Source organism: Balaenoptera physalus (assembly GCF_965194825.1).
Source record: "Balaenoptera physalus genome assembly, chromosome: 2".
In the NCBI taxonomy this organism is placed as follows: domain Eukaryota; kingdom Metazoa; phylum Chordata; class Mammalia; order Artiodactyla; family Balaenopteridae; genus Balaenoptera; species Balaenoptera physalus.
This window is the reverse complement of record NC_138883.1, coordinates 111,057,026-111,081,438: the sequence shown is the minus strand read 5'-3', so window position 1 is coordinate 111,081,438 and position 24,413 is coordinate 111,057,026. Positions and strand designations below refer to the sequence as shown.

General features: G+C 50.0%; 1 protein-coding gene across 2 annotated transcripts in view; it reads left to right on the top strand.

Moving 5' to 3' along the window:
- The first annotated feature begins 348 nt into the window (after positions 1 to 348).
- Positions 349 to 24,413, top strand: part of MEGF11 (multiple EGF like domains 11) — a 366,746-nt gene continuing 342,681 nt past the window's right edge. Inside the window, exon 1 of one of the 2 annotated variants that reach the window (XM_082445216.1) lies at positions 349 to 569. The gene's annotated coding sequence lies outside the window, so the exon portion shown is untranslated. The remainder of the gene's footprint in view (positions 570 to 24,413) is intronic. The other variant, XM_082445195.1, reaches the window with a different exon arrangement.

Genomic DNA, 24,413 nt, shown 5'->3' with positions numbered 1-24,413 from the left:
AAAGGAGGAGAAAACAGCAAAAAGAGATACAGAGGGGCAAGAGAGAGAAAGGAGAAAACGGAGAGAGGAGGGAAAGAACGTAAAGTTGGGGGGTGATGGTGGAAGGAGGTGAGAAGAGAGACTGGGAAAGGTTCAGAGAAAAAGGAAACCAAAGGAAGGCTGGAGGGAGACACGGAAAGAGGGAAAAGAACAAGCGAGCGAGAGCGAGAAAGCAGGGTCTGAAAGGACCGAAGAGGGAGAAGGAGAAAAAAAGAGGCGGTGGGTGGGGGGAGAGAACGGAGGGAGGGAGCCACGAGCAGGGAGGAGGGAAGCTGAGAGGGAAGGAGAGAGGGAGGGGCCGAGGGACGAAGCAGGTGGGGGCTGGCTCGGCGGCGGCGGCGGCGGTAGCGGCAGCATCCGCGGCTCCAGCCGCGCGCCGGCTCGCTCACTCTCTCGCGGTGCCCGCCGCCCGCCGCCCGGCTCTGGGCTGCCCGCTGCTACGGCTCCTGGTCCGGCGCTCCGGCGCGGCTCAGGCTCCAGAGGACAGGACCGCGACTGGCCGACTGAGCCCCGGGCGGGCCGCGAAGCAGGTAGGTGGCTGGGCGGGGACGGCAAGGATGCGGAGCCTCGGAGCGCTGTGGGCACAGGGGGACGGGGTTTGGGGGTTTTGATCCCGGGGAAGGGTCTTTGCATCCCCGCGACTAACTTTACACCAGCCCCGTGGATTCCCGCTGCCCTGCCGGGGTCCGGGCTGCGGAAGCCGAGTTTGGCGCGGGAGGAGGTGAGTGCCGGTAGAACGCCAGGGGTCCGGGCAGGATGTGGAGCGCCCCGGCGTGGGCAGGCGCGGACTCCCTGGCCTCAGTCCGGACGCAGCGCCCGCGGCGAGGGAAAACCCGAGCGCAGCGGCGCGGCGCGGTTGTCCCAGGGAGGGCGCCCGCCCTCCTCTGAGTCTGGGGACTCCCGCCCCCGAGACGCCCGGGAGAGCCGGGGTCCGCGCGTAGAGCCTGCGAGGCGCGGCTAGGTCCCCCGAGGTGGCCAGCGGTGCGCCTAGCTGCCGCTGAGCCCCGGGCGGTACCATGTGCACTTTTGCTTTTTGGAGGCGCGAAACGGAACGTATACCCCCTTCCTGTCTTTCTCATCCAGTCGTCCCGACTCTTCGGGGAAGTCCGAGTCGACTCCCCGGACGTCCCTCCTGCCCTCGGCGGCGACCGCAGCTCCCGAAGTTAAGAGAAGCTAGTGACTCCCAGTGCGCGCCTGGAGCGCGGTTCCGAAGTTCCCAACTTCTCGCCTAGCCCTGGGCGGTGGTGTTGGAGGTGGGGCGGGTCGTGGTTGTGGTCGTTTGGAGCAGCAGAACGCAGCCGCCTTCCTCCTGCGCTTGGTTTATTTTCCTTATTTGTTTGAAAAAATACGACGAAAAATACGCAAAATCGTTCCTTGCGGGAGTCAGGGTCTGTGAGTGGGACGGAGCCGTCACCCGACCGGAACCTGGGTGGCTCTGCTTCATGATCTCCCGCTCCGTACCGACCTACCCCCTCCCCACCCCCCACCGGGGACGCAAAGAGCAAGGCCTCCAGGAGGTTGGAGGAGGCCTTTAGGTGGTTTGCTCGCTCAGGCCATGGTACTCGTGCGCGAGCATCAGCGCCCCTTACACGCCCTGCCGGGAAAGTAGGGGTGTCGGCAAGCGAAGGCTGGCCGGGGCTTTCGGAGCCTGCCGGGGGCACGTGTCCTCTCGTTCCCGGAGTCCGGGAGGCCGGACTTAACCCGGTGCGGCTTCCGCGGAGGTCGCGGGACCCTGGCTTCGCAGCCCTCTTTGTTGGAGTGCTGTTGGAGAGGTTCTTTTGAAGGGTTTAGAGCAGGTTTAGTGGGACCGAGAGCTGGGGGCTTTGCGGAGAGGGTCCCTCGGCCCTTGTCCCCTGCCAGCTGGGCGGGGTCCCCGCAGGGCTTCGAATCGACCGTCTACAGACACTGGATCTTCAGCTGCTTTGGCGGGTTTTTCCCTGGTTGCACATCACGCACCAGCTCTCTCCGTAGATCATATGCTGTTTAAGCCGCTAGAAATTCCAGGTCCACGACTGCAGTCTCCACCTCTTCCTCCCAACTCACAGATCAGCAAACGGAGGCACAGAGAAGTGAAAGGATTCGCTTACAGCTAGTTAAGGGTGTGAGGGAATGTAAACCAGGTCTCCTGACTCCTAGTTCAGGGCTTTTTTTCTAGTACTCTGTGCTGTCCTTACCACTTTCTCAGCCCAGGGCAAGTGTTCCCAGCCAGGCCACTGTAAGGCCTTTGGAGGCTGCAGGACTGGGTGTGTGTGAGGTTAGAGGTAGAGGACTGGTCGCTTGCCAGGTGCTGTGCTGTGATCATCCCCCAGGACAAATCACTTACGTGACAGTTGGTTGCATATCTGTCCTGCCCCTGCACTGAAGTCTGGGGGTAAAGGAACCCTTAAGACTCGGCCCAGCCCCATAAAGTGCAGTCCACAGGGAAAGAGCAGCCACTGTTTCGTAGTCAAGGAAGGCTTCCCAGGTGAAATCACTGTTTGGAGGGGGCAGGATTAGGGATAGTACCTGGAGAAGGGATGATTGGGAATTGAGTCTTGGGTAGATTTCTAATTGAGGGAGAAGGATCATGGGGCATGAGGCTTGAGTCCTAAGAGGGTAGAAAAGCTCTCCTTAAGTGTCTGGTCAAAAGACAGTAGAGTCAGCACCAATGAGAATTTGGCCTTTGAGTGAGAAGCATTAGGGCAGCTAGAAGACCCAGCTGCTTAGAACTCAAGCTCAGAAGCTGTGGTCAGTGCCTGATCACCCTTCAGCTCCGGCCCCTCCCTGCACAAGGATCCTAATATCAAAAAACAAAACAACAAAACAAAACAAAACCAAAAACCAAAAAAAAAAAAACCAAAACCCCAAAACAAAAAAACCAACCCTGGCCCAGAGGTCTTCTAGTTCCTAATTCAGGGTGAGAAATTGGCTAGGAAGTCAGCACTCTATGAGCCAAGGGTTGTGGCTCCAGCTGGGAACTATTCAGGCTCTTGCTTCTCCTTTTCCCTTTTCTCCTTCTTCCCTGGGGTTTCAAATAGTTTCTTTGCCCCTTTCCAAACATAACTTTTAGATACTTGAAGGTTTGGGGCCTACAGTTGGACTTAGTATGGTCAGGGCATTTAACGTGCTAGGAATATTTAGTCAACAAACAGTTCTTGAGCTCCTGCTTTGTGCCAGGCACTGGCCTAGGCCTTGGGAGATGGCCATGAGCCAGTCAGTCAGAGCCCCATAGCTCATGATGCTGACATTCTAGGCAGCATCCTCCACAGGCCTAAAGTCTAGTTGTAGAGTGGAGGCAAACACACAAAAGATGTCTGAGGAAGTGCTGAAATGGGACAATGTAACAGAAATAATCCTGAGCCTCCCCGCTAGTGGTTCAAGGCTCCGAGGTGAAAAGGCTTGAAGCTACTGACTATGAGATTTGGAGATTCTGTGGGCTTCCATGACCCCAGCTCCTGGTTGCCAAGGGTAACCCAGAGGCAGCTGCAATGATGACCTTAGATATGGCATTGGAGGACCACTCTGCAGAGCTTCTGCCAGTCAGAGTATTGCGGGAGGGAGCTGGTGAGTATTGGCAACTGTGATCTTGCTATCCATAGAGACTGGTGCCAGGTAACCATGTACCTGTTAAATTCCAGCATCCACAGCTTCTTGGTGAACGCTGTAGCCCCATTGTATACAGATGGGTAAATGGAGCCCTGACTCTGCAGATTGAGACAGCTCTTCAGAAAGGATCCCAGGCCCTGTAGATTCCAGGTATCCCTGATCCCTGATTCAATTTAAAATAATGCTCTTTCCTTCCTGTTTTGTAGACCAGTGCTTCTCAGACTTCCATGTGGAAGGCTTGTTTAAACACAGATTGCTGTGCTCCACCCCCAGAATTTTTGATTCAAAGGGTCCGGAGTGGGCCCAGTAATTTGAATTTTTAACAAGTTCCCAGGTGATGCTAATGCTCTTGGCCCCGGGACCCGCAATGAGAGAACCACTGTGTTAGAACAAGGGAAAGTGAGTGATTTTCTTGAGATTATGCAATGAGGGAGCCTGGAACAAAGGCTGTGATTGAGCTCTAGGAACTCCCAGAATTTGCCTATGCATGATCCCCTCTCCCTTACCTTCCAGGAGGCCAAAGAATTAAAAGAATATTTTATCTTCATCAGTACACATACAGAGAGAATATATTGCAATATAATTAGGGAATAAATAGGTGTCGTGTGTTGGATGTAGACTCCATGCCCTGTGGCTCTGCGGGGGTTTATTATAGCACTGTTATAATTGTAAAGGTGTCATCCACTCCAAGAGCCCCTCATGAAACTTTCATGGCCCGGCTGGTCATTGTCCTAAAAGGCATGTCTTCTTCATTTAAAAGAAAGAAAGAGAGATTGCTTCTCTGGCTAATGGGACTATCTGTGTTTCATTTGACAGCAACTATGTAATGTGTTCTTAAGGGACAGAGAAAAAAATTGAACAGTGTGAACAGAGAGGGATTGGAGGAAGTCCACCTCACAGGTATACAGATCTGTTTGTGGAACATTTCAAAATGTTTTGAAACTGTCTGTCTGTTTTCACCTGTGTTTCTGATGTGAAGCTGTATCTCAGCAGGAGGAAAGGAGAGTTTGTGTCTCACCTTAGCTGGTTGGGTAAACGTAAAAACACATTTTATCCCCAATGTGTTAATTAGACCCAAAAGAAAAGAACCATAAAAGAGTTGTTCTACTAAATGCTGGTATTTTTCATCTGGATTCTATTTATTATTTTTCTGTCGAGAAGGAGCAAAAAAATCCATGTTTTTATAGCAAATAAAGCTGGCTGCAGTAATTATGCAGGCTCAACATATCTGTTCTGGAGCAGGAAGTTGGAATTCAGCCTGACTCTCAAACATTTGGGTGAGATCTAATTGAGAAAGACATTTCAAAGAACAAATATTTAGGAATGCGGAGTTTCGCTGATGGTCTCTCTGGGCTAAGCGTGAGTCCCTTGCTTTTAGCTTGATCCTTAGAGGTGGTGCCTGGTGATGGAGAAGGACCTGGTCGGTAATGTTGAGACCACAGTCCAAACGTGAGGCTGAAATTTAGAGATAATCAGTGAGGCTGAGTAAAGGGAAGAAAGATGCCTTCAGGGAATATATCCTTTGTAACTGATGAGCAAAGGGAGAATCAATGAATCAGAGACAGATTGAATACTTATCGAATGTCTAATCTTGGGAAAGGAACAATGAGGGCAGGGACCAGGACTTTTACTTGTTGTATATCTCCCATAATGCTTGGCTCAGTACCTGTAGTGACAAGAGCCCTTGATTGGAGTGGGTATCAGTCAGGGCTGCAAGTAGCAAAAAACCTGAACACAACTGGCTGAAACAATAAGGAACTTAGTATCTCCCAGCACAACAGGTGTGTGCTGTCTGCCCCAAGCTTAGTTCTTTCAGTGGTTCAACAGCATCATCAAAGATCCAGATTCTTTTCATCTTTTCTTGGTCTCAAGGTCACAAGATGGCTATAACAGATCCACGTGTTACACCTTTACAATGTGCAGAGGCAGAAAAGGCAGGAGGGGAACCTTTACCAGAAGGCTCAGCAGACTTTCCCTCGTGTCCAGTTGGCTGGAATTGTGAGTCACATGTCCATGCATAAGCCAGCCACAGGCAAAGGAGGGAGACCATCCTAATTGGTCTAGAATAATCTTGATTTGTGTGTTGAGCCTCAGACAGGAAAAAAATTAGGAGGCTTTTGGAAAGAAGAAAGGAGCAATCAACAATATCTGCTCTAGAGTTTAAGACCTGGGTTTGAATTTTCTGTACTCCTTTTTAGCCCTGTGACCCTGAGCAAAGTATTTCACTTCTTTGTGCCTCAGTTTACTCATCTGGGCAATAGGGATTTATTGGGCAGATAAATCTGAATTAACTCAATAATTGCACTTGATTAGTATGGAAGAAGTACATTATTTGAAGATTTGATCTCTGACATCAAAGGATTATAATCTAGTGCAGGAGACATGTGAGGACTAGACCATGTGGACTATCAAATAATCAGAGAACACACCCAGAGAGTAAACAAATAATTATGGCTTGCAGACTGACCATGGTAGGAGGAGCATGACATCAGTGGGAGCCACAGTAGTTAGGGAAGACTTCCTGGAGGAGGTTGTTCATAGTGCATACGGGAACTCCAGCATCTTAGTATGGGTGGGTTATGAGCTCCTTCTGCCCAGCTTGCTGCCTCTTGCTTTTCTTTTCTCAGTGGTAAAATGGGACCGTTAGGCCAAGATGAGATCCTATATCTTATCTTCAGTTGCTAATTAGATGATATGATGATGATGATGATGTTTGGCTGCCATTATAAAGTCTATAAGCCTAGAATGAAATCTAATGTCTTCCCACTTCTCAAGCCATCTGCCCTTCTGGATTCTTCATTCTTGTTGGCAACACCGTCTTCCCAGATGCTTGGGCTCAAAGCCTTAGCAACACTTTTGCCTCCTTCCTCTATTTCCTGTATTCAAGCACCGACTTTCTTTTGTTTTCATTATGTTTCTTGAACATAAGTCCTCCTTTCTGGCATGAGACTTCCCCTTTGTACAGGTTCTTTCCACCTCGTGCTGGGTGATGGCACTGGCCTCCTGCTCTGATCTCCCAGCCCCAAGGCATAGTGCCTGGGGGTCATAGGGATGTATATCTCCTACAGGAGGAGTCTATGGGGCTCTGCAAATAGGATCGTCTGTAATTCTAGTGCAGAGGTGGCAATGGGCCTAGAATCTGTGCTGTAGACACATTATGTTGCCTGAGGTGCCATTTCCCAGCCTCTATCTCCCTCCTTCAAGAAAATGTCATTTTTACCTTACATTTTTACCCATAGTATTCACTGGATGAAGCCCAAACTCCTGACATTGACCCTCGTAAGTCTCCGCAATCTGCCTGCGTCCTTTCTCCCCATCTTTACCTGTCAGGACTCACCACCAGGTTTGACTCTGCTTCAAGTTCTGCCTTTCTCTGTGTTTAAGCCAAACCATCCTTTCCTTCAAGGCCAGTGTTAGAGCCGCATCCTCATTAGACCTTCCCTGACCACCAGAGCCCACAGTGATCTCGAAGCATCGATCTTTCCTTCCCCTGAACTTCTGTAGCAATTATTGCCTACACCACAAATTCGGTACTTCATAATACACTCTAGGGTCATTGTTCAGCATTTTGTTGAAATGTTCCTTGTCTTCCCAATTGGAGGTAAGGCCGTCGAGGTCTGAGATGGGGTGGGAGTGGATCCTTCTTTGTATCCAGTTGTGACATGCAAACACAGGGCACTTCAGTGAATATTTATTGAATTAATAAATCACAGGAATAAGGGAAATAAGATTATTTACTTGAAAAGTCAGTTAATCTTCACCCTTTTTACCTTAACCTCACTTTGGAGATGGGACTCAATTTGATGAATGCCTGCCTACTATATGCCGGGCACTAGTTTAGGTGATTTTGGGGAGTTGTTTTTACTCAGCCTTGTAACCACCCTGTGAGGTCAGGATTATGGTCGTCATTTTACAGATGAGGAAGTGGAGGCTGGGAGAGGTTAAGTGGTTTCTTCCCGACATTCTCCTGACCCATGGGTGCCCTGTTCTCCTAGTCTCTTTTCCCCATTTGCTGTGTCCCACAGCCTCCTTCTGTCTCTTGTCTCTGATGACACTCAGGCCCTCTCTTGTGTGTTGGGGGACTTTTTAAACTCTGATGTTTACAACAACTCTTTCCTGAAGACCTTCCACCCCCAGTTAGGTTGTGGCTCATTTTGACCCCTCACCTTTTTACCTTGACTATCTTTCCTGCCACCCTCAAGCCTGGGCCAGAGATTCCTTTGAGAGCATAAAACATTCTGCTAGTGGGACCAAGCTGGATCTGGCCAGGTTTTCTGAACTCCTCTGCCCTCCCTTTACCCCCATTTGACCCTTTGTATCCATCCACCCTTGCCTGCCACCACTCCTGTTCTGTGTCTCTGGTGTCTTACGTGTGGAAGGAAGACACTGCTGACCTGTCAACAGGAAGGAGGTCTCTGCTACCTCCAGGAGCTATGACTGGCATTCTTCCATCCTTTATAGCATTCTTCTTTCCTCTCATTCATTCATTCATTCATTCTGTAAATACTGATCATTGATCACATACTCAGTATAGCAGGGAACAAAACAAAGCCCTTGCCTTCATGGAGCTTGCATTGAAGTGGGGGAGACAGGTGGTAAAAAATGAACACATTATATACTTTATGCTTGTTGCAACGAAGAAAAATAGCAAGGTGAAGGGGTATGTATGGTGATGGGATGCAGTGTGGTCAGGGAAGGCCTCTCTGATGGTGACATTTGAGCAGAGACTGAGAGGAGGGATGCCATGTGGGTATCTGGGAGTAGGGGACACCAGGCAGAGGGGATAGTAAGTGCAAAGGCCCTGCGGTGAGAACTCCCCTGGTAAGTCCAAGGATAAGCAGGAAGGTGACAGTGGAGAGAAGGAGGGGAGCTTGGTAGGAGGTGAGGGCTGCCCATCTCCAGCTTCCTCACTGCCTCAGGAACGCTGTTGCCTTCTCACAGCTTTTGCCACTGGCTGAAATGATCACTTCCCTCCACTCAGCCAGGTGCCACTCAGCCTTCACAGCTCAGCTCTGGCCCCCCACCTTCTAGGGGGCTTCCATCTCTGCCATCTCTCATTGATCTACCTCTCCCCTGAGTTCCTACAACTCCCATCTCTCCACTACACAACCGAGCTGTTGATTATCTGCTGGCTGGTTCATCTTCACCTGGGCTCTGTCTGTGTTGGTCTCACCTCCCTTACAAACCAGCTCCTTGAAACTGGTTTCAAACCCAGGAGCCAGCACTGAGCAGGTGTCTACCTGTTGGTGATGCTGGTGTCAGAAGTGGGAAAGGGGCAGGCTCTGCAAAGATCTGTGGGTGGAATCTTCTTCATACTATGTTCATTATCCCTTCACAATAGACAGGAAATCTTTTATTCTGGACATCCTTAGAGCGCTTTGAGCTGGGAGCCTCTGGAAGCCTCTGCCTGGAGCTGGGAGAGGAATCCACTTTTCCTCAGGACTTGGATGAAATTTTGGCTCTGAGGCGTGGTGGGGAGAGGAGCTGGGATGCAGAGAAAGCCACTTGTTTATTAGCCTTTATTGTTCAGTCAAAGTAGAATAAGATGTTTCAGGAGCAAAGGAGGAAGGAATTTACCCAAGAGTCCAGAGACTTCCCTGACATCCAAGGTAGTGATCCTGAGTGTGGAGATTGACCTATGAGTGACATTGGGCAAATCACTTAACCTTCACCTATTGCAGTTTCTTCTCAGCCAAACATCCCCTCTTCCCATCCACTGTAGAAGAAAATGAACAATTAACCTGATTTTTACGCTTGGTCTCTGCATTAATCTTTGGGTCAATGGTTTTAATACTTGAGAAATGTACAGATGGTTCCATTTTAAAGGGAGAGGGACTTCCCTGGTGGCGCAGTGGTTAAGAATCCGCCTGCCAAGGCAGGGGACATGGTTCGAGCCCTGGTCCAGGAAGATCCCACATGCCGTGGAGCAACTTAGCCCGTGTGCCACAACTACTGAAGCTCACGCGCCTAGAGCCTGTGCTCCGCAACAAGAGAAGCCACCGCAATGAGAAGCCTGCGCACCACAGCGAAGAGTAGCCCCCGCTCGCTGTAACTAGAGAAAGCCCGCGTGCAGCAATGAAGACCCAGTGCAGCCAAAAATAAATTAAAAAAAAAAAATAAAGGGGGAAAATGCTTCCCACAGACCTCCAATATTGTCTTAAATTGTTAATATAATAATATATATATGTTACATATATATAAACACAAAACTAGACATAAACAACTTATGCTTATAGCTCATACATAGTCTTAGAGCCCAAACAAGTTTATAAATTAAAATGCAAACTACAAAGTCAGTAACATTCAGATTAACAATATTGATTTAACGTGATAGATACTGTTGTGCTAAGACTACATCAGGCCTTGCTACATGATCATGGTTTTGGTTGCTTCCTCCACCACACGCCCTGTGGTGACTCAACTCTCCCCCTGCTTTTCTTAGTTTGAACAACTGTGAAGCTTTTGTTCCTACAACGTGCTGAAGGGTCATCTGGCCAGCCCTTGGCACAAAAGCATTTGTGTGTCAGGCAGCCACTTTTTTCTCATTAGCCCACAACAATTAAAGGAGCTCTCTTTAATTCTAGCGCAACAACAGACGCTGACGCAAAGCTGCCTTGCGACTGAGTGTGACTACTTGATCACTGAAATGAAACCACAATGCTAGTACTTCAGTGCCTAAGGAACCCCTGCTTGAGAACAAATGTTGAGTGCTCTGAAAGAGCGCCCCCAGAGGTCTGAAAGAGTTAATGCTAGAACTGTGGCTGATTGTTCTGCAATCCTAATAATAGAAACCACATTTTGGACCTTTGCATGCAGCACTATCTCAAGAGGTAGGTAGAATAGTATTAGCCTCATCGTACAGACGAGAAGGTTGAGGCTCAGAGAAATTGAGCAGTCAAGGTCCCACTGGACATTGGCAGCGCCTGGATTCCACCGAGGTCTGCATGACTCAGAGCCCCTGAATTTGCTACCAGGCTTCACTGCCTCCTTCCCTACGGACCCTCACCGAGTTTCAGGGCTCTTTGATCGGAGTACAAGGACTTTGGAGTAATTTGGGAACCTCTAGATTCTCCCAGTGGACTCACTGCTTTCTGGTGGAGTCGTTAGGTGTTATTTGATGCAGAAAAGAGAAGTGAAGCTAGTAAAGAGCAGGATAATGGTTCTCAGATCCTCGGGTGGCTTTGGGTGGCAGTGGCAGGGGATGGAGGCTTCCCTGAAGGTGCGTGGGAGGAGCGGATGCCAGTTACCCTAGGAGAGAAGATACCTTAACAACGGTTACCTTGGTTAGGGCTTCACGCTTTAACAAGCACTTTTTTGGTGCATTTATTTTCAAGTTTGTCCTTTTTTTAAAATTTTATTTTTATTGTGATAAAATACACATAAAATTTACCATCTTAACCATTTTGAAGTGTACAGTTCACTAGTATTAAATACTTCATAATATTATGCAGCCATCACCACCATCCCTCTCCATAACTTTCTAGTGTGTATTTTACAACTTTGCAAAGCAGGTCATTATCCTCAGAAACAAGGGCTCAAGTGGCTTGCCCAAAGTCACACCCCAAACCTGTGCCTGCCTGCCTCTCAACCATGACCTTGAGTGATAGTGATGGGCTTGGTTTCCCAAAGGCTTCTGTGGGACCACGTGAGGTGGCCAGGCTTTCTGAGGTAGGGGCTGAATGGGATGACCTTGGAAGGGCTGTCCTGGAATTGATGCTGCCGGTCAGGGTCGGCGTGACCCATTCCTGGGTATCTGGAACCCACCTTTCCTCAGATCGAAAATTATTTAAAACCTACTCCTGCCCTTGGAAGCTGCCCTCCCCCTGCCTGACTTGACTGGTTTATCATCCAAGCTTAAAATAACTAGAGTAAATAATAACACCCCAAAACTTTTTTATCCGGCAGTGGATGAGCAACAATCTACATATGCAAATAAATGGCATGCTTGTCCCCATGCATATTAATTTGGAAAGAGAGCCCAAGGCCCTAAAATACACTCGAAACCCTCAATGTGGCATTTTGCAACTCTTCCAGCTTGCTCCGAAATCACGGCCTTATTATATCTCAGGGTTCCCCTGCTCCCAGCTGACCTCCCTTTTGAGCCTCTGAGGTTACCAGGGGGACATAGAGTATCTCAGGTAGGCAGGCCAGAGGCCTGCGGGTGATGGCTGAATCCTAACCCTGGGGCTGTGGTTGACCTTGTCCTTCCCTGGCAGGGCCCAGGCCTGTGCTCCTCTCAGAGCCCAGCGTTAGCAGTCCCCAAAGTCAGGGGACAGTTCTGGGGAACACCGCAGGGCAACTGCCAGCCTCAGGCTCTTGTGCTATCAGGGAGATGGAAGGTGGGGGAGGGAGGGGCCTTGAGAATCAGCTTGTCTTATCTCTCAAATGAGGCAAATGAGGAAACTGAGACCCTGGGATGGTGGGTGACTTGCCCAAAGTGACATGGTGACTTAATGGCAGGGAGTGACAAATATTACACATTCTTTGCCCTGAAAAGCACATTTCCTTTTCAGTGTGTGTGTGTTTGTGTGTGTGTGTGTGTGTGTGTGTAGGAAGTGGTGGGCAGAGTGGCATTTAAAGTTTGTATACTTTTGGGGAAAGAGTCATTCTTCTAGTGTGAACATGCACACAGAGACAGGCAGAGACTGAAAATCCAGTCTTGTATCCCGTTTGGGTTGAAAGAAATGGTTGCCTTCCTCCCCCAGGAGATTTGCAAATTAGATTATACTAAGGCCAGAATTAATGTGAGGTCGCAGAGCACACCCCAGCCAAAGTGATGAAAGGGCCAGATGGAGAAGGGCAGGAGTGTCTCTGAGGAAGCCAGAGGTTAACCCCTGGCTGGGGAGGACCCCGAGGTGGAGGAGTGACGAGCTGGCAGTGATGTCTGTGTCCCACTGTGCACAGGGAAGCCTCTGCTGGGGGAGGGGTAGTGGCGTGGCTTCATGGCACCCTACGAAGCTGGGTCTCTCTCTTTCCGGCTGCTTACTGGGTAAGCTCCGGCCTATCCGCTCACCTTTGGGTTTCCTTTTCCTTGTCAGTAAATATTGGAATATTCACCCCCCTACATCCCACTTCTTAACCTTGCTTCATGAAGATCAAATGAGGATTTAAAGTTCCTGCACCATGCCTGGCACAAAGTAGGTATTCAGTACGTCTAGATTGTTTTCTTTTCCAGATAGATTTATCAGACTGGCTGCACTGGGTCAGCATGGAGATGTGTACGTCTGTGTTTGTGTCCGTGTTGGTGTGTTTCTACGTGTGTGTGTCTGCATATGTGTTTGCGTTCATCCATGTGTGTGGTGGAGTGGGTAGGTGTGTAAGTGAGTCTGTGTGTCTTTGTGAATGGCTGGGTGTCTGTGCGTCAGTGTTTCATGGCAGCGTGACTGTGTGTGTTCCTGTGAGTGTGTGTGTGTTTTAATGTGTGTGTCAGTGTGGTGACATCAGTTGTGTGTGTATGTGTGTACACGTGTGTGTAGTGCAGTGCTGGTGTGACTGGAAGAGTCCATGGGGTTGGGAAGGTTCACAGTGCCGTGGACGCGGGTCCTCTCTAAGGTGCTCCCAGCCAAAGCATTCACCTGGTTCCTGACCCCAGGTCCTAACTACCCTGGGTTCGCTTTCCTCTACCTCCCTCTAGAGGCCACTGGGCGCCTTAGCCCTGGCCCGGCCCTGGATCATTTGCATTACGTTTGCATATTACATGCATATCATTTGCATTGTCTACATAGACTCTGCTTTCAGTTATGCAGTTTTCAAGGTAAAATGGAGTTGCTCTTCAAGGTCATTATATTAAGAATTGCTGCTTTTTCTTTTATTCTTTCTGGTCCAGAGCTCCCTCACAGAACTGGGGAACTGGGGGAGAATGAAAGCCCAAGAAACCTCTGCTTTTCCCTCCGTTGAGCAGAGGGATTGGTTGGTGGGTAGAGGCCCTGGGACCCTGGGAGGAGCAGCTGGGGGGAGGAGCCTTTCTTATTCCACCGGCTGTTGCTTCTGACCAGAGCCAACTGTGTCATATGGGAGCCAGAGACAAATACACTCCAACATGTGCCCTGTTGCCTGCTTCTCAAGCCCCCACCGACTTCCCCCTGTGAGGGTGAAAAGGAAGGGTCACTTTGGATATTTCAGTACCTCTCTACCCATCTCTGGCTGGGGAGGGACCTTGAGGCCAGGGCTGGCCTTATGGGAAACGAAGGAGCAAAGGATGTTTTTTCTTTTCAAATACCTAATACATTACGTATATATATATATATATTCATTAATTTTCTTCCAGTTTTATTGAGATAAAATTGACATACAGCATTGTGTAAGCTTAAGGTGCACAGCATAATGATGTGATTTACATACATCACGAAGTGAGTATCACAACAAGTTTAGTGAACATCCATCTCATATAGACACAAAATTAAAGAAATAGAAAAAAATTTTTTTCTTGTGATGAGAACTCCTAGGATTTAGTCTCCTAACAACTTTCATGTATAACTACAGCAGTGTTAATTATATTTATCATGTTGTACATACATCGCTACCTAGTACAGAAGTAATGATATTTCTAATGCCACAGAAAATACCAACCCAAAAGGCTTCCTTAGGAGGGCTGTACCGCCGAAGTGTCTTCCTTATGGGCCACCACTGTGCTCAGCATTCCCTCTTTAGATACGGGTGGAGTCCTTTCTGCGTGGTTTCTGACACGTTACCTCACTTGTCAGCACCCATTTTCTCATCTGTGAAAGGGGCAGTAATGATAGCACTTAATACTACTAACAGTACATAGGGCTTTGGTGAAGATTAAATGAACAGTGCAGGTAAAGGGCTTAGCTTAGTTCCTGGAACACAATAAAGACTCAGTAAATGTTGGCATCAGCCGTTCTCATGGGCTCCATCTGAAAACAGAGGTTCCGTAGTATGTCTTTTACACTCTCATATAAATTGTGTATCAGATGCTCCTCAGACTAGCAGCAAGCTTGAATCCCTTCAGTGTCTTTCAGGAAGTCAAGTCTCCAGGGAACCTGGGCTGCTTTTGCCTTCCCATGGGTGGAAGCATTTCCAGGGGCAGCATGGGAAGCAGGAGATTCTTTGTCTGTGTCTCCATGGATTTGGTGTCACTTTCCCCCATCAAAGGGTCAGCAGTATCTTGTTTCCTTCTCAGAGTCAATAATTCATCTTCTCTTTTGGTCTTTATTCTGAGTAAAGCCCTACTGGCACCAAGGGCCATCCATGACTGAGTATATTTTAGGTTCCCAGAAAACAGAGCTTGAGGCAAAACTTAGTGCTAGTGCTATCCTGGGGGTAGGGGTGCAGTCCCAGGACAAGGAGAGTGAGAAGAGAAGGGAAGGTAGGCAACAAAGGAGGAAAAGCAAATGCCGACCAGCCACAGCTTTGTAAGGAAGTGGGGAAAGAAAGCCAGTCAGTTGCTTACTCATGAGGGATGTCTGTGGTTAAGCCGAGTGGAACCAGTGTGACTCAGAACAGTTTGCCCAGGGTAGAAGAAGGCAGAGAGTCTATCAGCCAGCATCTTGGTCTCTCATTGGTCCCGGTTTTCCCCATGAGGAAACGCCCTTGTACTTCTGGGTCATATCACCTGGCCCTTCTGGGCAGCCACTGGGGAAGCCAAATCCCACGCCCTGTGGTATGGCGTGTCAGCTGAGTCCAGAAGTGAGAACCGCCAGCACCTCCTTATGTCCAGTGGATTGAACCTGGGCACTGGAGCTGCTATGGCTCCTGTGTTGGATGCAGGGGAGGCTGTGCCAGAGTCTCACCCCAGGGGAGGCTGAGACAGCGGTGGTGTTAGGTGAGATGCGATGGTAGCAGCCTGGCTCTCCAGTGAGAAAGTAGCTGATGGATGGTATAGGAGGAAGCTGCGGCAGAGCAAGTCCGGGAAGGCACCTAAGTAGGGTCTGATTCAGCCACCACTAGTCAATTAATTAATACCCAGTTGGGGCCAGGTGCTGGAGTCTGGACCTTACCCTGCAGGCAGTGGGGAGCCATCGGCATTCTTGAGCAGGCGAGAGACCCATTCAGCACTCAGCAATGACGGAGTATGTTAGTCTGCTCAGACTGCTGTAACACAGTACCATAGACTGGGTGGCTTAAACAACAGAAAGTCATCTTCTCGCAGCTCTGGAGGCTGGAAGTCCAGTATCAAGATTCCCGCCAGTTTGGGTTCTGGTGAGAGCTCTCCTCCTGGCTTGCAGACAGCTGCCTTCTTGCTGTGTGCTCACATGGCTTTTCCTGGGTACGTGCTCACTCACAGAGGGTGGCAGGGGGGGAGAGAGAGAGAGGGAGAGAGAGTGCTTTCTGGTGACTCTTCTTGTAAGGATGCTAATCGTATTGGATCAGGGTCCCACCCTTATGACCTCACTTGACCTTAATGACTTCCTTACACCAAATACAACCACCCTGGGGTTATGACTGCAACATGAGAATCTTGCGGGGGGGCACAAACATTCAGTCCATGACACAAGGGTTATTTGGAGAGGGTCTTTTTTCAAGTCTGCTTGTCTTTGCCCACAAAAAGTCAGACGGGGGCTGCTCTCAGAAGCCCTGGTATTCCCAACTCAGTTCAGGGGAACAGAAAAGACTCAGAGATCACTGTTGCCCATGGAGTTTCATTCAGCAGTGGGAGAAGGTCCTTCCTGGGTCAGGGACCAGGGTGCCTGGGTTTGAACCTAAGCTCTGCCATTTAAAAGCTGGGTGACCTTGGGCAAGTGACTCAGCCTTTACTTATTCAACACACGTTGATGGAGCACTTGCTATGTGCTGAACCCTGTTCTAGCTGTTGGGGATACAGAAGTGAATGACACAAGATGAACAGATTGAAATCCCTGCCCTTGTGGAACTTACATTCTAGTGGAGGCAGCCAGCCTATGAACAAAATAAGTTAGTAGATGATAGAGCATATCTGAAGGTGACAAGGGAGTGATGGAGTGGGGATGGGAATACAGTTTTAAACAGTGGTTAGGGAATGTCTCAATAAAAAGGTGACGTTTGGGACTTCCCTGGTGGCACAGTGGTTAAGAATCCGCCTGCCAAGGCAGGGGACACGGGTTCGAGCCTTGGTCCGGGAAGATCCCACATGCGGTGGAGCAACTAAGCCCATGTGCCACAACTACTGAGCCCACGTGCCACAAACTACTGAAGCCCATGCCCCTAGAGCCCTTGCTCTGCAACAAGAGAAGCCACCGCAATGAGAAGCATGCGTACCGCAATGAAGAGTAGCCCCCACTTACCACAACTAGACAAAGCCCACGCGCAGCAACGAAGACCCAACGCAGCCAAGAAATAATAAATAAATTAATTAATTAACTAATTAAAAAAAAAAGGTGACGTTTAAGTAAAAGCACAAAGGAAGTCAGGGAGGGGACAATGCTGATCACTAGGGGAGATCTTTCTGTGCCTCAGTTTCCTCACCTGTACAGTGGGGTTATGACAGCACCTGCTGCACAGAGCTGCTTTGAGGGTTGAGTTAATCCATGCAGTGGGCTTAGACCTGGCCTGGCCCACAGTGAGCACTCATTAATGTTGCCTGTTATTATTGTCACTGCTGCTCAGGTAGGATCCTGTCCCTGCCGCCTCTGGGCAGCACTCCTGGGCTCCAGACTACAGGGGTTTCAGTGGCCTTCATCTCTCCAGGAGTGGGAGCAGCTCTCTTCCATCCCTCCTCATTAAAAGGGGACACACACCCTTGCAGTTGGAGCAGCGACACACGCATTTTCTTTTTCCTCGAGCATCTAACTCCCAGAGGGAGTCGCAGAAGAGCCTTTAGCAAAATCCAGGTTTAGGAAGCAGCTTCCAGCCTTTCTCTGGAGCATCTGCAGACTGAGTTGAGCAGGTGTTTATGGCCCAGCTCAGAGCTGGGCTGGGGGTCGGTGTCTCCCACCATGAGAACCAGACCCCCAGCAGCGGGGTCGTGGGGCCCTGTCCTGCTTTCCCCCAGAAGTGACTGGTTGACTGCCCACTTCTCATCAACAGGCACCGGGAATTCCTTCAGCAACTGGGACGCCATTATTTACTATCGCAGAGATTTTTGTGGCTGTAATTTACCACAACTGTGAAGCCGGGGACCTGAATCCCAGTAGCCCTCAGTGTAGATACTGCTTCTAATCGATCCTCTATTACTAGGCAAATGCATCCTATAGGCTACTGATGTCTTTTCCTTTCAAACACCTAATACGTAATTAATGATACTTCTAATGTCACAGAAGAAACCAACCCAAAAAGCTTCCTGCTATAATTTATACCCACCCAGACAAAAAGATTGGTTTATTGGTTCACTTATCATGCAGGAGTGTGCCTCTCCCTCCTTCCCCAGGAAGGGGCCGTAGAGTGGATGAAGGCAGGAAGCTAGCCCTCCAGACAGCATTGAGCCAAGCAGGATGGCTACGTGTGGGAGGGTACCACGTGCCAGCTTCCTCATGGATTGTCTCATTCAGTTCTCGTGAACTGACCTGTGAGGGAGGTCCTCCTGTTATCCCACTCTCCAGATGAAGAAGCCGAGGCCAGAGAGGTAATGCGACCCAAGGTCACACTTGGGCCTCTCTGCAGGTCGGTGGGCTGCACGGGAGAGCTTGGAGGTCCAGGTTTGGACTGTGAGCTGTGTGACCTGGGCAAGTGGCTTAACTCCTCTGAGTCTTAGTTTCTTAGCCTGTAAAATGGCAGCCACAGTTGTTCCTTTGAAGGATTATTCGAGAATTAGAGATAATGGCATGTGTTAGGCACTGGAAACATGCTTACTGTTTTCCTTTTTTGGAAGTGAATGTTGAGAACATCATTTTTGAGCGTATTGTTTTGGCAGCAAGGTGGTCTTTGTTGGCGGAGAGAGTATTTTGGAAAGAGACAGGTGTTGAACACCCTGTCATCAGGAAACACACCTTCCCTGGGCAGATTGGGCTCCGTGAGAAGCTCCCATCACAGAGCCCACCCGGGAAGTTTCCTTCACCAGGCTTTGAGTGGCATCAGCCTTAGGAATGAAGGAAACATGGTTCCTGTCCTTGAGGCACCGCATCTGGTGGAAATGAACAGACACAATACTCAGTGTGATGAGGCATAACGGGGGTCAGCACACAGGCGCAGGACCCTGACGGCTGGGGGCCCTGGGGCGGTGGTGTCACTGCACAAAGGAAGGAGGTGCCAGGTGGTGGGTGGGGTGTGGCCTATGCCTAGCACAGGGAGGGGCCTGAGAATAAGGACTGAGGTGAATTTTGAGTATGAGATGGTGGGGACAAGGGTCCAGTCTTTCCCAGGGACGTTGGGGTGGGCTGCCCATCTTGGCTCCGCCCCTCTCTCAGGGAGGAGATGGAGCTGAGCGGGCAGAGCCTCCTCCCCAGCTTAGGGAGAGAAGAGGAGCTGGAGGCTGAGCAGAGGCAGGAGGGGCCGGGGTGCTTGGGGGTGATGAGGAGGCTGCCTGCCTACAGCCGCTGGGACCAGGTGGGCGCACAGGCTCACAGGGGACCCCTCACAGGCTAAAGAACTGGGATTCGAATTGCTTTCCTTCTCTCCAGGGCAGCCCTTCCCATGCCCTCACTCCGCTCACCCCCGGAGCCCCCAGGCTACCCCGTCATTCTTCCTTGTCCTGTCCAGACCATAGCAGACATGGCTTATGCCTCCAGAACAAAGAGCTGCTCCTTGTTCAGGAGCCCTCTGCTTTGCCTTGACCCTTCTCCATCTTTTGCTGGCGGTGGCCTCCCTTCTTGCTTCTTTTTTTTTTTTAATTAATTATTTATTTATTTATTTATTTATTTTTGGCTGTGTCGGGTCTTCGTTTCTGAGCGAGGGCTTTCTCCAGTTGCGGCAAGCGGGGGCCGCTCTTCATTGCGGTGCGCGGGCCTCTCACTATCGTGGCCTCTCTTGTTACGGAGCACAGGCTCCAGACGTGCAGGCTCAGCAGTTGTGGCTCACGGGCCTAGTTGCTCCGCGGCATGTGGGATGTTCCCAGACCAGGGCTCGAACCCGTGTCCCCTGCATTGGCAGGCAGATTCCCAACCGCTGCGCCACCAGGGAAGCCCCCTTCTTGCTTCTTGTCCCCCGCAGTCCACACTCCCCATGGCAGGCAGAGGGGATTGTTCGCAAACCGGATCATGTCCCTATCTTGTCGGAAACCTTTTAATGGTTCCCCATTGCCCTTGGGATAAAGTCAAAACTCATTAGCACAGCAGTCAAGGCCCAGCTGCCTCTCTCTATCCTCTCTCCCTTATCCATCCGCGCTTTACGCTTTGGTAACGATGACCTGCTTCCAGTCACCCTCCCTGAGAACACATCACCTCCAAGCCTTTGCTCAGGCTGTTTTCTGACTGCAATGCCTTTCCCTATTTCCTTAGTCTGGCTGCCTCTTACTCGTCTTTCAAAATTCAGCCCAGACACCTCCTCCTCCAGGAAGTCTTCCCTGAACTCCCCTCCCTCCATTGGGCTAAGTGGCCTGTATTCCTGCTCCCCTGGCACTCTGCTTATTACAGTCTTACAACTTCAAAACCGCCGTTGACAGCCTCAGGAGCAGGGACCTGGTCAAAAAGGGACTCAGTACCTAGTGCCATCCCTGGCACATAGGTGGGCTAAAGATACGTTGTTATACTGAACTAGGATAGTCCTCGTCCTTGATATGAGACCCTGATGCCTGCTTGTAACTCTCCCTGACTTTTGGGGCAGAGGTGGGATTTGGCAGCCAATTTTCGGGTGGGCTGTGAGATGTGGGAGCCTTGGCAGCTTTGAGACCCATTCAGGGTTTTGTTAGGAGGATCTAGCTTTGCTGGATTTTAGAGACTGTCAGTGTTCTGAGTACCTGGAGGGTCTTGGGGAGTGGTGGGGTGAAGTGCTATTGAGGCGCCCTCAGAGGTTAGAGAAATGAGGAGGGGGATCCAGGCAACTGAGACACCTGGGTTGGTGAAGTCATTTAATACAAAGTTTCTATTTTCCCTCCTGGTCATGTCTCTGGATTTGTGACATATTTTGGCATTTGAATTGTTTTAATCAGCTCCCTACTTTTGGTCCCCAACTTGATCTCCCCTCCCCATCATGTTCAGCAGAAGGGATATAAGAAGAGGAAATCTTCAAAAAATAGGAAACTCTGAAATGGGTTTTCAGGGAGACGGTGGCACCCCGTTTCCTGCTTTGTGCAGAGTAGGAGCCGAGAGGTGTCTGTGGGGGAGGACAAGGCAATGACATCACCGGATCCTGAGTTCTGAAGGTGGGAAGGGCAGAGAGGGCCTGGTTCTGGGCCAGGAACTGCTCTAGGGCTCCCCGGTGGAGGCTCTGTGTCCTTCTGGGTAATTTCCACCTTTAATTTCTCAGCGTTTTATGAACAGGGAGTAAATCAGGATCCCACCCCGACTGCCTCATGTAAAGAATTTATAAACTGGAGATTTATGGGGCAATGGCAGAGGAAGGCAGTGGAAAGGGAGAATGAAACGAGACTTGGTTCCCAAGGGGCAGGGGCTGGCTCCAGGGTCTCCCTCCACTGTGGAGTGTCTGCTGAGGGCACCTGCTGGGATCCTTGTCCTTCAGGGCTTGGTGGCCAGGCTGGGCTCTGGCCTGTGTTTTCTACTTAGGATTGACAGGCCCACAGTCGAGGAGACAGAACCATCCCTGGGTCTGTGTAGCTTGACAGCCTGGTATCTAATCTTTAGAGGGGCATATAGATACAGGCTCTGGGCTTGGACTCAAACAATCTAGAGTCTAGAGGGGGTGAGAGGCAAGTTCACATTCTCTCTGTTAAGTTGCAAGTAACAGAAAAGCAGGACATCGGGGCTTACACAACAAGAACCCGGGTCCTTTCCACCTCCCTGGGTGCTCTCCTCAGCATGTTGGCTCATCCTCGTGCTAGCGCCTCATGGTGGTGAGATGGCTGCTGTAGTTCCAGTCATCACATTCATGAACGACAGTGTTCAGTGGAAGAAGGGGTTGCCCATCTCTTGTTGGGCATTTCCTTTTATAAGCAAGGAAACTTTCCCCAGAAGCCCTCCAGCAGGCCAGAATTGGGTCAAGTGCGCTTTCCTAAATCAGTCACCAGCAAAAGGAAAGGAATTACTGTGATTGGCTTAGAGTAATGAAGTTCCACTTGGGTTATGCTTCCCTGAGTCATGGTGGAGAGGAGGGGGTACCTGGACAAAAGTCAGGCACTCTGGCAATGAGGAAGTTGGCATGGCTGCTGGGTAGGCACTTAACTGCAGTGACTTTGGGTAATTTGTTTTAGCTTGCTAAGCCTTAGTAAAGTGATAATAATAGTACTTGTTTTACAGTGTTGTGAGGATTAAATGTGATAATGCACGCTGAGTGCATAGCAGGGTGCCTGGCATGCAGTATGTGTTAAGTTAGGTGTTAGTAATAGTAGCAGCTGAGTGAAGTCTAGGCCACTGATTACCCTGTTTGGGTGTCAGCGCTGTGTCAGATGAAGGTGGTGTCATCTCCTCCAGAGTCACACCTGCCTTTGTGAACGCTACTGCTGCTTTATGATGGTCGTAACCCCATGGCATCCTTGATGGCAGCATGGACTAGGTTCCTCCACTCACTTGTGTCCTTGGTGAAGTTAGTTAACCTTTCTGAGCCTCAGTTTCCTCATCTGTAAAATGGTGATACTATTACCTCATAACGTAGTCAGGTGGGTTAAGTAAATGAGGCGGGAAGTACGGCAACTAGCGGGCATGGGCCCTACACACTGCAGGCCTCAGTGAAACTCCCTGGTCTTCCTCTCCCTCCTGAGTGCTCATTTCAGAGGCGGGAGGTCTAGGATCAGGGTACCTTCCCTTGGGGGTGATAAGGTGAAGCAGGCTGTATTAGTTAGCGTCCAGGTCCCCAAGGGATTGGGGTGCCAGGCAGGGAACAAGGCCAAAGTCCAGGATTTTAGAGGGGCCCAAAGGCCAGGGGCAAAGGGAAGGCCAGAGCTCAGATGGCATGAGGCTGCCCAGAGCTCCCTGGGGACTTTAGATGCTGTGTCTCTGACCGCACAGCTAATTCTAGCTCCCACCGTCTGCCTTGACCAGGGCTGGTCCAGCTGCATGTAAAGGCCTCCTGATCACGGGTGACCAGGACTGGGGTGGGGAAGGGGACAAAAGCAGATGAATAAGCCAATGGGCTGGGAAATTGCTGGGGTTGCTGGAGATGGTCTCTACAGCCTAGGGGTCTTGGTGCATCCAGGCTGGCTGCCCCTGGGCCATCCTTGACTCTTAAGACCTGCCACTGGGGTGAGTTCAGCTCTGCAGGCTCCTGACCAGAGACTGTCAGCTGAGGCAGCTTAGCAGAGTGGTTCTGAGCAGGGCCTCCAGATGCCCCCTGCCTGGATTCAAAGCTCAGCTCTATCACTCATCATCTGGGTCATGTGGGCCAGATCCCCTCACCTCTGTGTGCCTCAGTTTGCCCAGCTGTAAAATGGGATGTAAAACAGAACCTACTGCTAGGGTTATTATGGGAATTGTATGTGGGTAAACACCCAGCACGGGGCCTGGCACACGATAAGTGCTCAATGACGATTAATTGTTATTGTTTGAGGATGATAAACAATTGCGTTTCCAGCTTTCACAAAGCAAATCATACTTACTCTTACTTGCTCTTCCATGGCCCAAGGCCTTGCTACTGAGGAGGAGAAGGGTGGAGAGGAAGATGGGAAAACCCTGCTTCATTAATGATTAAGTATCAGTACAGCTGCCCAAAGGGTCCGTGAAACTGCCAGAGAAGCTGGTGTGAGCACAAAAGTGTCCAGGGCTGGAGGATTAGCAAGGAAGGGAGGGGTGGCAGCTTGAATCAGCAGCTCAATTCCTGGCACAGGAGAGGGTTGGAGCATCTGTTCCTGTAGAGTGCTCAGGGGCAGCCCATGCAGGAAAAACAACCCCCATCCCTCCTCCAAAAGGAAGCCTTGTGGGGCCCTGACATTTGGGAGCCTGGAGGGCCAGGCCCAGTTTGGGCCTCATGTACCTTCTTGGCATTGCTGACAACTCCTGTTCTGACCCAGCCATTATCTAGAGGCCTTACCACGCACCATAACAGTCCCCCACTCCCCTGGCAGATTATGTTTGTTCACCTTCTGTCACCCAGGACTTTGCACACACCTAGCAGGGCTCATCTGTAGCGTACCTCTTCATACGGCTTTCACTTGGCCTGGCTTCTGATGTCTGAAAAGCCCTGCTCTGGGGACTGGCAGGCGTCTGGGTGCATAATAGGGCTCTTGTGTGCCTGTGGGTCTGATGTAGCTCGGTGTTCCCCAACTGTGTTCTAGGGAACACTAGCTCTACAGAGTGCTCTGTAAAGGCTCTGACAAGTCCTGCAGGAAAAGGACTTGATGGCTTTGTTTGGCCCTTTGTTAAACTTATTTAACCATGGGATCTTAGTTTCTGTAGAACCCCCTTTATTTATTTATTTTTTGGCTGTGCCGTGCGGCATGCAGGATCTTAGTTCCCCGACCAGGAATTGAACCTGTGCCCCTTGCATTGAGAGCATGGAGTCTTAACCACTGGACCAGCAGGGAAGTCCCTGTAGAACCCTTTTAACATTCCAAGGAAGTGATGTTGGTGGGACCCACTCTGGGCAACAGTGATGTAGAAAAGAGAGCATGTGACAAAGAGCGGGGACGCCACCTCTCTGTTCTCAGATATGCGGGTCCACACAAGCTGAGTGATTCGGCAAGCCAACCCCCCTCTCTGGGCTTCAGTTTCTTCAGCTTTAAAATAAGACTGGTGATGATGAAGCCTCTTACTTGACTTACATAGTACAGTGTTGTTTTTTTTTTTTTTTAAACTCTTTACAGTAGAAAATTTCAAATAGATCCCCAAGGAGAGAGAACAATATAGTGCATCTCCATGTCCACATCACCC